We start from the raw sequence: 11354 nt of genomic DNA on the forward strand, positions 1-11354 counted from the left end.
TCCAGCCCAAGTTCCTCCACAGCGGAGGGGGGGGGGGGGGGGTTGGTTACAGTTCTGTCAGTTCCAGCTAATGGCAGTTGCTTATCTAAGCAGAAGATAGAACTGGCAGCAACCTCTCTAATCAGAGGGGAGTGATCAAAATATTTGAAATCTCCGTGTAGCTGGGTTTTCTCAGTCCTGTCTGGCACCGTCTAGGCGGATCATTCCTTTTTCAAATGAATCCAGCATAAAGTGACTTGTGGGAAACAGAACCAATTGTTACACTGGAGACAATGTGCTCTCTCTCTCGCGTTTACGCGAAGGCATCAAAGACAGCAGTAAAGCCCTTGTCAAAAGCTAAACAGCCAATGTTGTGAAACTCCGGCTAATCTTGCCAGGGTGACCTGCTGTGTCATTAACAGGGGAAATAAACTCCATGGTTAGCGAGTGACCTCTGAGGCAACTCGAGTGAAAAACAACAGGAAAAAATCAGGGTCTTATCTCACTGTGTGATGATCGAGGGGGTGGAGATTGTCTGAGAGCACAATTGCTGTAGAGAGGATGTCTTTCCAGAGGACATAAGGACATCTTGCAACCCAAATGCTCAAAACAAAGAAGAGGCCATCGAATCTTCCCTGTCATCAAGTACCAAGAGAATGGCTCTTTGGACAGACAACTGATGACTCTCTTTGCCCCGGTTAAAATGTAGCCTGCTTTTCTCATGGAATTACACTTTCAATTAAGTTTTAAAAGCAATAGGCACTGAAATTTTGGCACATTTCATTGCTGGTAGTGGTAGTGTTAGTTAACTTAGGTTTGTATTTTAACTTAATGCATGTTTGTAATACATTCCTATCCATCTTCTGTCTTGTTTATAAAAAAAAAACTGTGAAAGGGGGGAGTATTCAAATTGGGCCCTGAGGGCAAATCTGTTACAGAATGAACAGTATTGTCAAGAGTAATAAAAATTTGTGTTTAATTGGATTTTGTAATTTAATAGGTTAAATTAATGGGACTATTTTGCTAAATTATCGTGTGGCTTTGCATTTGCAATGTACAATGATGGAATGGAATGTGTTTCGACAATTTACCTCATTTTCAATTATGCACAATAAAATAACACCTGGAATATTGTATTTCGCTACAGAATTCACAGTGGTATATTTAAAAAGTACATTTATGCTGTATTTAACACAGTGAGTTGAATAAAGAAAGGCAATTGTGGTGCATACAAGCTGATTTGCAATTAAAATAACTTCAATATAGAAATTTCTTGTGTAATAATACAATATTGACATTACAGAATATAATAATAATAGACTGATTATTGCAAAGATAAGGGCTAGACTTTGTGACAACTCAATATTAATTTCCTTTGAATGCCTGGTGTATTTTTCTTTGTGATACAATATCTTTTGACACCTCATTTCCAAGACTCCATCAAAGTGAATATCTGTGCGATTTGACTCACAGCTGCACTAATGTATGCCATGCAGACGTCTCTTTGCACTCTCCTTGCAATGGCTTGTTCTCTGTCCATATTTTTGCTTACATTCTTGTAGAAAATGGTGCATTTTCACTATTTCACTTAGTCATTTTTAAGCTTATATCCTCATTTCCATACTGTGGGATCCGGTAGCTATTTGCCCTGAATGGATGCGCTCTCTAATGTTCCCTGCGGCCTACTTCTTCTCTTCTCTCCTGCTCAATCCCAGGGAGACTGTCCTGTTTGCTGCTACAGAGGCCCACAAAGTTGCCATTCACCTTAACCTTAATTTTTGTATCCCTGTTTGATGCTGGAAATGCCATCCGCTAGCGATTAGCCACAGTGTTGCAGAGTACTCCATGCATTGCTAAATCTAAATGCAACCATCCTGTATGTCTAAGAATCACTCATATTTGTGTTACTGTATCTACTGGAATAGCGTGAAGCGCAATTTGTGGCCTCAACGAGCAGATAGTTTATTGAACGCCACTTCCCCGTGGAGACGGATAAAGTATCACTATATAAATTAACCGATGCCTTTGATTTCCATTCGTTTCCTGTAACTGCTTATCTAGTACAGGGTAGCGGTGAGCTTGGTGCGCATCCCTGGAAGCACAGGGCATGAGGCAGAGGACACACTAACATAGGGAAGAAACACCGATTTACATCACCGCATGTTTTTGGAGTGTGAGAGGAAGCCCAATGAAAACAGGAAGAACTTACAAACTCCACAGGAATCAAACCCCTGACCTGCAGACGTGTGAGGTGATGGTAGCGAACAATGAGCCACTGCGTTCAGGGGCTGCCTGCAGGATGTCATCTCAGAGTACGCGCCCCCCCAACAAACACACACTGACCTGCTATAAATTACATTCTTGCCCACCTATGTTGAGTTGATTCTCCGCCTCTGGGTCGCATCAAATATTTCTAGCACTTTCTCGCTGTCAGTTTTGATGTCACGGTAAATGTTCATTAGAGCAAAGCCAGTGAGTTGACTGTCTGTGATTAGTGGAATGATGTTTTCTATTTCGTGGAAAACAAAAGACTGATCTATGGGCCAGATTTAATAATGAGTTACAAACATTTCGCAGCCTGGTACTTTGAGACCCTCACATAAGTGGTAAATGAACCGACCGAAATCGGCATCCTCCGCTACAGAAAACGGCTGACTGTCAAACGGAATCGGCATCATTATTTCAGTAGTTGTGTCTTTAATTAACTTAAAATTTAAATATTGGCCAGTAATATCAGTATGTTAACTGATATATCGTGCACCTCTACATATTGTCTGTTCCATCTTCGAAAAGTAATAATAATAATAAAGAGAGAAATGTAATGCTCAAGAAGAGCAAATCGCAAACTAGCAATGTTGCAAACATAAAAAGAAAAAAAAAAAACACGTAAAACTAGCCAAGTATTATGTAGTGAAAATGCCGGGGGTACACACAGTGCGTACGCGCACGCGGCCTGCAACCACGTCCCCCCGCTGTTTTGGTGTGTCCTCCTGAAATATCTGCTGCATGTACGTAATCCACCCTGTGTTCCCAGTTCTCCAAAGTCAGCTGATTATCCAGAAACAGACTGGTGTGCTTTATGGAGTCTCATTATCGTTTTACAAGTACAGATGAGGGTGAAGCTTGGTGTCACAGCGCAAGCTCGGCCATTTATCTGGTGTCCTTGGGCCATTTTTCGGCGTTAAGTGCCTTGTTGAAGGACTCAAACGAAATGCAACTTCTCTGCAGACCATGGGGTTTGAACCAGTCGTCTTCAGATCACAGGCGCAGAGGCCTAACGCACAGAACCAGCCGGCGTCATTTCTCCTCTGTTTGTCTTTTATGTTTGGATTTTTCTTATGAAACTTTTTGGGGTGTGACTGACGATATTCATGAGTGGATCACGGCTGACAGTCTTCCTTTTTGGGAGAGAAAGCCAGTCCTTGGCTGCATTTTGTTTCCTTACCCTGTGCTTTCTTTTGTTGGACAGCAGGTGGCACAGCAGTTAAGGACATATGTTTATAATGCATAAAGTGTTAGTTCAAATGCCAGCTGAACTAAAGTCATTGTACCTTTGAGCTAAAATCAGAAACAAACCCATAACCAAGAGAAACATGATGGAAATACTGATTTAATGGGTAGGGGATGGGTGAAATTACTCAGGGCAGGTATCCCATAAACATAAGGGCTACTTAAATGAATAAATGGCATTATTACCGCGTGTGTCTCATCAAAATGGAGCTGCGGTAATAACAAGGGATTATGGGTATTATGAAAGAACAGTCTTCATGTGTTTCGAATTATCTTTCAGTTTTCCGTTCATGAGCTAAAATGGTGTCACAAAATCAAACATATGTTTTCCTCTGGAAGAACAAATCCTGTTTTTTGTGTTGGAGACTAGGACTTTTTGTATTAAATAATTGGAAATTTTTCTTTGTAACATTTGTTTTGTAATCTTGGGTCAACGAATGAATGGGGTTTTCAATTCAGTGTATCCAGTGACATCCTGCAGTTAAAAGAAAAGTGAAAATATATAGTGTAAGCATTGTGTACGCATTGTGTAAGCATTGTGTACGCATTGTGTAAGCAGTGTGTAAGCATTGTGTAAGCATTGTGTAAGCATTGTGTCTGCTAAAAATGGCGACTGTATGTTTTGCACATCCTGCCAAGAAACTCCCATCTTTGTTTTGGAGACTGAAGCAATTACATGAGCATGACAAAAAAACGATATACAGCAATATTCTGATCTCAGAAGCAATTCTGTTATTTTATGCCCGAACATCTTAGTTTTATGAATTTCTCAGACTACAAGTACATTATTTCACCTTCTTAAAGAATTGAGTTGAACCCTATTGCATGCCTGCCCATTTTTTAACAATAGGAGGTTCGTTTCCAGGAAACAAAAGAGCCAAGACATCCGAGGTGCTTTCTGTCGGCCCTACAGCGCTTCTTCGGTTTGGCCTCCGTCCTACTCGCAGGCCAACGCCTGTTTCCTCCATGGCCCATTCCAGCCTTGTGTTATATGAGAAATACTTTAAAATACATGATTATCTCTGGATGAAAACTTGCATTACTATCCTGTTGGTAGGTTTCACCTTGGTTTTTTCATGTAGAACTCTGACAAGCTGGGATCCTTTGTAAACTTCTCCTCACGCGAATGTATCTTGGCCGACTGTAAGCTTTCAACTCACTAGCCAAAGCGTTCATGTTATATGTTACACAGAGTGGCGTTGTACACATTGACATCCTTTTCAGTGGCGGTGTGACTCAGCGGGAGGACGCTGTACTCGCCACCGTAAGGCTGCAGGGTCTAATCCTGTGGCTGGCAGACTGGTTTGACCATTGAGCTCCCGAGAAAAGGCCCTTAAACCCAGGCACTCCAGGGATGGACTGACTCAACTTTCTGAACATGGACGTCGCTTTGGATAAAAGTGCCGGCTAAATATACTAAAATAACCTTGGGACACTCCACATTTTTCCACATTCCAATGCATTTCATTAGTCCTGGCAACCAAGATGTTGTTAACACAGTTAAATTTCACTTCATTTCATTCATAGCTGGTGATTTACTGGAAGAATTATATAGGCATGCTGAAGACACACTACAGCATGAGGTAGAGATGAAATAAAGAGCTGGGAAAGACGGAGGAACGAGGACAAGGTGGGAACTGCTGCTGTAAAGGTGTTCAGTGTTCTGGCATGTTTTTATTTTTGGGGGGTGGGCAGTTTTAGACCGACAATACACAGAGGGTGAAAGTATGTAGCAGACAGGTGATAATATTGCAGGGTCAAAGGTTAAAATCCTCCAATGAAATTGTCAGAACATAACAAGACAGAGGACAGGGTCATTGACACTTCCAAGGCTGTCCTCTGCTTTCCTGGGAAATGATGGAGGCAGTTCAATCAGTAGATGTTTCTAGGTAAGTCTTGAGGGGGAGCCCATCCATCTGTGGAGGGGGGGTCCAGAGCTTATGAATGCAAGGCAGGAAACAACCCAGGATGGGGCACCAACCCATCGCAGCGCACACCTACAGGCAATTTGGTAACTGTGTGTGGGGGGGGAGGGGGAATACCAGGATACCCAGAGGAAACCCCATGATGACACGGGGAGAACATGGAAACTCCACACAAATGGAGTCAAGGCGGACACTTGAATGCTGGTCCCAGAGGCAACAGTGTCAACCACTGCCCCACCATGCCACCCCCTTGAGGGGAGACATTTATATTAAAAGTTCAGGAGGGGGTCTCCCTGCTTGTAGCTCCATGTCCAGTGGAATGACCATCATGCTGAGAAAAATGGACCAAAATCCTTAGGCAGAATAGTAATACACGATATATACAGCTGCCGAAAAACTCTATAGACCATCTATATATTTTAAACAAATCTGCATTTTAAAATCCTCGTTTAATTGTGCCTCTGCTGGCAGGAGGCTACGCTGAGCGGCAGGTTGCTTCCAGGTTCTAAAGTTTCTAAAACTGCAGTACACAAGAACAAGGTGAAGCAAGAGACACTGGGAACGACCAGAAACCAGTTAGGTAAATGGCGGAAGTGACACTGTAATGCCAGAAATGACTGTCGACTTATCTGACAGTTTCTCACGAATCGAAGAATGACATCAAGTGACCTTCAAAAAGTATAGGGATAAGAATAGTAAACATTAAGTTGTGTGAAGTGCAATGCTAGGACAGTTCATAACAGGCTCCTAGAAGCAGGAGTGTGTGTGTGTGTGTGTATATATATGTATATATATATCCCTACATAACAACGAGTTACATAATATATCCAAGTATGAGGGATTTTCAATATGGGTCCAGATATCTTATGCATAATGCTGTGATTGCCCTACTCAAGCTGGGTTTACATTAGTCGGAGTAGCATATATTTATCTTAACTCTTTCCATTAAGATTTAGCATCATCTCAGAGATTATGTAGCAGTAGAATGACCTATAAAGAAAGAAAAATCTTCTTTTCCCTTAATGTTATAACGCTATTTAAAACTCAGACCTTATTTAGCAGAAGGTGGAGTTTTTCCATATATACAACATAATAAACATCCATCCATCCATTTTCCAAACCGCTTATCCTACTGGGTCGCGGGGGGTCTGGAGCCTATCCCGGAAGCAATGGGCACGAGGCAAGGAACAACCCAGGATGGGGGGCCAGTCCATCGCAGAGCACACTCACACACCACTCACTCACACATGCACACCTATGGGCAATTTAGCAACTCCAATTAGCCTCAGCATGTTTTTGGACTGTGGGGGGAAACCGGAGTACCCGGAGGAAACCCCGCGATGACATGGGGAGAACATGCAAACTCCGCACACATGTAACCCAGGCGGAGACTCGAACCTGGGTCCCAGAGGTGTGAGGCAACAGTGCGAACCACTGCACCACCATGCCGCCCCACATAATAAACAATAACTGAAAAAATAAGTTTTTAAATACGGCACATTATCAATTCAAACGTAGCAGACAGCAAAAAAGCTACCATACTGAATAAACAAAAAATGCTACTGGCTCCACAATGGACTTCCTGTCTGTCAGTGGATGTAGAGTGATGTCATTTCTGGACCCACAGTGGACTTCCTGTCTGTCAGTGGAAGTGTCTCACAGTGAATATGCTGCCAGATCCTCCTCCTGCAAATGCCTAGCCTTCCGCTGCCCAGAGGGATACTGGCCATGGACCAGCACCGGTCCATGAACCAGGGGTTGGGAACTCCTGCACTAAATGAATGTGGTCTTGGTTGTGTGTTTCAGATTAAATTCAGATTAAATTATACACAACATATCTCACCAGAAGTCCTGGCCTGGGTTTTGTAAATCAGTCATTTCTACTGCCTTAACTACCAAAAAAAAAAGCTAATTTCAGATGACCGTCAGGGTCATGTTGCTCAGAGTTGCTTATATGGTTTAAAATTTAATCGTTTAAGCGAAGCAGCTTGAGTTTAACGTCTCACTGGACTGGTGCAGCGCTGCCCTTAACATTTAAGCTGTAGCTTAGCGTTTTTGTTTTCCCATATCCGACATCCTGCTTTTTCAAAACAATGTTCTCATTTTATTGTTGACTGCTTTTTGGCCAAAACGTGCAGCTCAACGGTCAGCTCCTCTGCTGCCAAGAGTACCCCACAGGAGGTAAAAAGGCCGGGGGGCAGAAAAAACCCTAAGTGCTAAAAAAAACACGTGGGGACTTGTGTCTCGGTGAGAGTAAGGATTGGTGGGGGGGGGGGGGGGGGGGCGGGGGGTTGCCAAGTTATTGTCATCGACTCAATTTGAAATACCCTGTCTGGATGCTTCCTTGTCTTAATGCCACTGTCAGAGTTTCTTCCTTCACAGGGTATTCTGGTTGCTGTGGCACTGTTATGGCTACAGAATAATGCAGCATTCACCTTATTGCATCTTTTTAAAATGTCCTACACTCTGTTGAATGAAGTATGACGTTCTTATAACAGTGCAACGGTGTAAAGGCTGTTCATTTAGGTGGGTTTGAATGATGCAGCTCAGTGTGACATAGTTAGGGATTTGATCTATGCTGTCACCTTTTCTAAGTTTCAGGCTCTTGCAAAAGGGATCATTACATATCAGACTCCTCTGACAGGTTTTTGATGTAGGTACTTTATAGATGCTACGTTTTATTTATTTAGCAACCGTGTTTGTCCAAGTTGATCACTCAGAGAGTCCCTGGACTGGCTAGGGGGGTTAAGGGCCTTGCTCAGGGGACCTCTCTGGGATTTGAGCCAACAACCTTCCAAGCAAAGGGATAGCAGCCTAATGTCCAAAGCCACTGAGCCACACAGCATTTCACACAAGGACCATGTCAGATCATAAAAGCCATTGGTGGACCCCCCCCCCCCCTTACATTTCCATAGCTTCTCATCAGTACATACTTAAGACTCTAATACTGCCTGGTATTCAGGACGGCAGTTGAACTATGTTTAAAAAATGGTATAAGAACTGATAATGAAAAGGAAACAAAGCTATTAAAATAGCCTCCATTTTGGCAGGAACTGCAACCCACTTAGCTGGTGTGTAAAGAAAGATGTCAGCGCTGTTATTGTTAGGCAAGAAAAACGTCCCACGGTAAATCCAGAAAACCTTTTAAATTCCACAGCGATACCTGGCCGTGTGCATATAGTTTGGACGTTCACATCTGAAGCAGCCGCATTCATGTCGTGACCAAAAAGCAACGTATTCCTAGCAGAAGGGCCAGGTTCGAATCCCATTTTGCCAGTGGGTCCTTGAGCGAGGCTCTTGACCCCAAATTGCATCAGGGATACTGCCTGTCCCTGCTCTCTCAAGAATATACATCACCTTGGACAAAAAATAACATGCTACAGTAGAAAAACAACAAGATATGGAAACGTCCAGTATGTTCATGCAGACACTACAGAAAAGATCTAAACACCTGCAATCTCTTAAAATGGCACCACATTCATCTTCTTCCAAGCTTGGCTTAAGGAATCTTCTTAGTATCCCTATTTATGGCACATTCACAGTTAAATGCCTCCCCCTCCCCCACACACACACCTCAAGCATCACTAAGTGTGAGGTTAAGGAAAATCTCCTGTCAGATCCAGCTGTTTGAAATACAGCTTGCCCACCTCTTGATATTAAATATGTGATCTTCTGGGTGTCGAAATACCACTGTCAGCCTCGGAGCCTCGGATGGCATTATGTGAAGGAAAGATAGATGGTGAGTAAGCAGTGTGAAAGAGTGAGACCTACGAAGGAAGCACAGCGAGGCCCCTCCTCTGTGTGATTCACGGTGTACAAATGTCTCCTGTCTCTGTAAGAGTAGTTCCCTGCTTTTTTGTAATGGGGAAGAAAGTCTTTGTCTGTGTTACGAGAGTTGGACTGTGATAATTTGACATCCAGTCCTGACCAGTTAACCGCTGACTACTTTCCAGGTTTCCCGTTGGGTAAATAGTCACAGTATTAAATAGTCAGAGTGACGCTGAGTATGGAATAAAGGTCTCCTTTGCTGGCTTGGAAAAGGAAAACAGAGAATGACAGGAGCCGTTACTGAGGAGAAGGAAATCAGTCTGATCAGATGCATTTTTAACTGTTAATGTTGCAGCTAGACAATGCGGCCGAAACCTTCTCAGGGGTTATTTTCAACTGTTATGCCACTTTTAAAACAATAAATGAGCCCTTCAGGCTGCTTGTAATAGTGCACACTCTCATATGAAATGTTTTTTGTTAAGGTGCCCGCAAAGTTTCACAAAATCGCGGAGTTACCTACTGCTTTTTGATAAATCTGGTATAAAAAAATGCAACTTCATTTACCAAAAAATGAAGAAACAGCAATGATGCTGGCTGTCACGGCTAACAGTGGGCTTGGGGATTTGATTTGCTCTGGGCGTGTCAGTCATGCTTCGGAAAGGTCGCCGCAGCAGCAGGCGCCTGGGAGCTAAATCACTCCTTTGAAGGTGACTTTGAAGAAAATAAGCCCACATTGTTTGTTAAGTAAGATTCATTGGGTATTTAAACAGCCAACAAAGTATGCAGGTTTACAAGGATGATGAGGTATAAATACAAGCCATCTCAGCAGTGAGATTATTACCACCCACCCTCCAATTGACTATCTAGCACAGGGTCACCGGGGGAGTGCAGATTATCCCACACAGCATAGGGCACGAGACTGGGGACATTTCTTTCAGCTGTGAGAGGAAACTCCCAGAACATGGGGAGATCCCACACAAACTGAATGCAAGTGGGTTTTGACCTCACAACCCCAGAGAAGTGTGGCAACAGTATTACTCACTGCACCACTGCACCAAACCGGTATCCAGTATAAAAACATTTCACTGCATTTGTGACAGTGAAAATCACCTTGAACTGGAGTGTCTGTCCGTCTCTGTCAGTCTCTGGCATTTTGTATATGTGCGACTTTCAATTTGGTTCATTCCCATGGAGAAACTGGTCCAATTAGCAGTTAATTATCCTCACTATTTTTACCAGCACATTTCTTCCCAGAGTACGTCTTCGAAATAGGTGTTTCCTGAAAACTGAAGAAAATAGCTCTCGTCCTAATGTTCTTCATCCTAGAAAAAGTCTCATACTTGAAAGTTATGAAATCCCCCCCTTGTCCCAAAATCAGGTTTGGTGACCTAAAAAGATGGAATCAGCCCTGCTGCCAGTGGAACAAAGAGCCCTTCTATGAAAATCTTTGGTAATTATGAAAATAATCCATGATCTTTCCAGGACATACATCCACTGTGTTCGATGTCTGGCCTGGACTTAAATGCACTTTATATTAATAACAGAAATTTCCACTTTTATGATAAGTCAACGTTGTAACGCCATCTTATGTGATTCAGAGTTTCATCATTTATTACGACTTTTCTTATAAGGGTCTTGATTCTTGGCCCTTTCGCGATGTGATTAATAATTTGATGGCGCCAGATATCAGCATATCAGACTTTTTATGAAACTGCTCACAGGGTTGCCTTGGACGATGTCATGTGACCCTCCTGTGATCCCTGGGAACTGTGCAGGACTCGACATGACGGACGTGCGTGCCCCCCTACCACAGCATCACCCCTGCTGGCGTTCATCTCTCCCCCTATGAACACTGACACCTCTTTATTCTGCAGACATTTACAACTAAAACCAACATACCAAGTGTGGCAGGAAAGGCGTAACAAACATGCAGAGCCATCTTCAGTACCAGTGCTGCTAGACTGAGCTTCCAGGGAGACTCCGACAGAAAGCAAAAGACAGTTGTGTGACCAACAGCTGTGTAAAACACTGCCTAGAGCAGGGTTCCCTAATTCCGGTCCTGGACAGCAAAATCCAAAAGCTTTCCCTCTGCAAACACCCCTACTAAACTCAGTAATTATCTGATTAAGATGTGTTTCAGCAAGGAAATCTGTAAACTGTGTTGAATTCTGG

Source organism: Brienomyrus brachyistius, chromosome 2 (assembly GCF_023856365.1).
Source record: "Brienomyrus brachyistius isolate T26 chromosome 2, BBRACH_0.4, whole genome shotgun sequence".
Lineage (NCBI taxonomy): Eukaryota > Metazoa > Chordata > Actinopteri > Osteoglossiformes > Mormyridae > Brienomyrus > Brienomyrus brachyistius.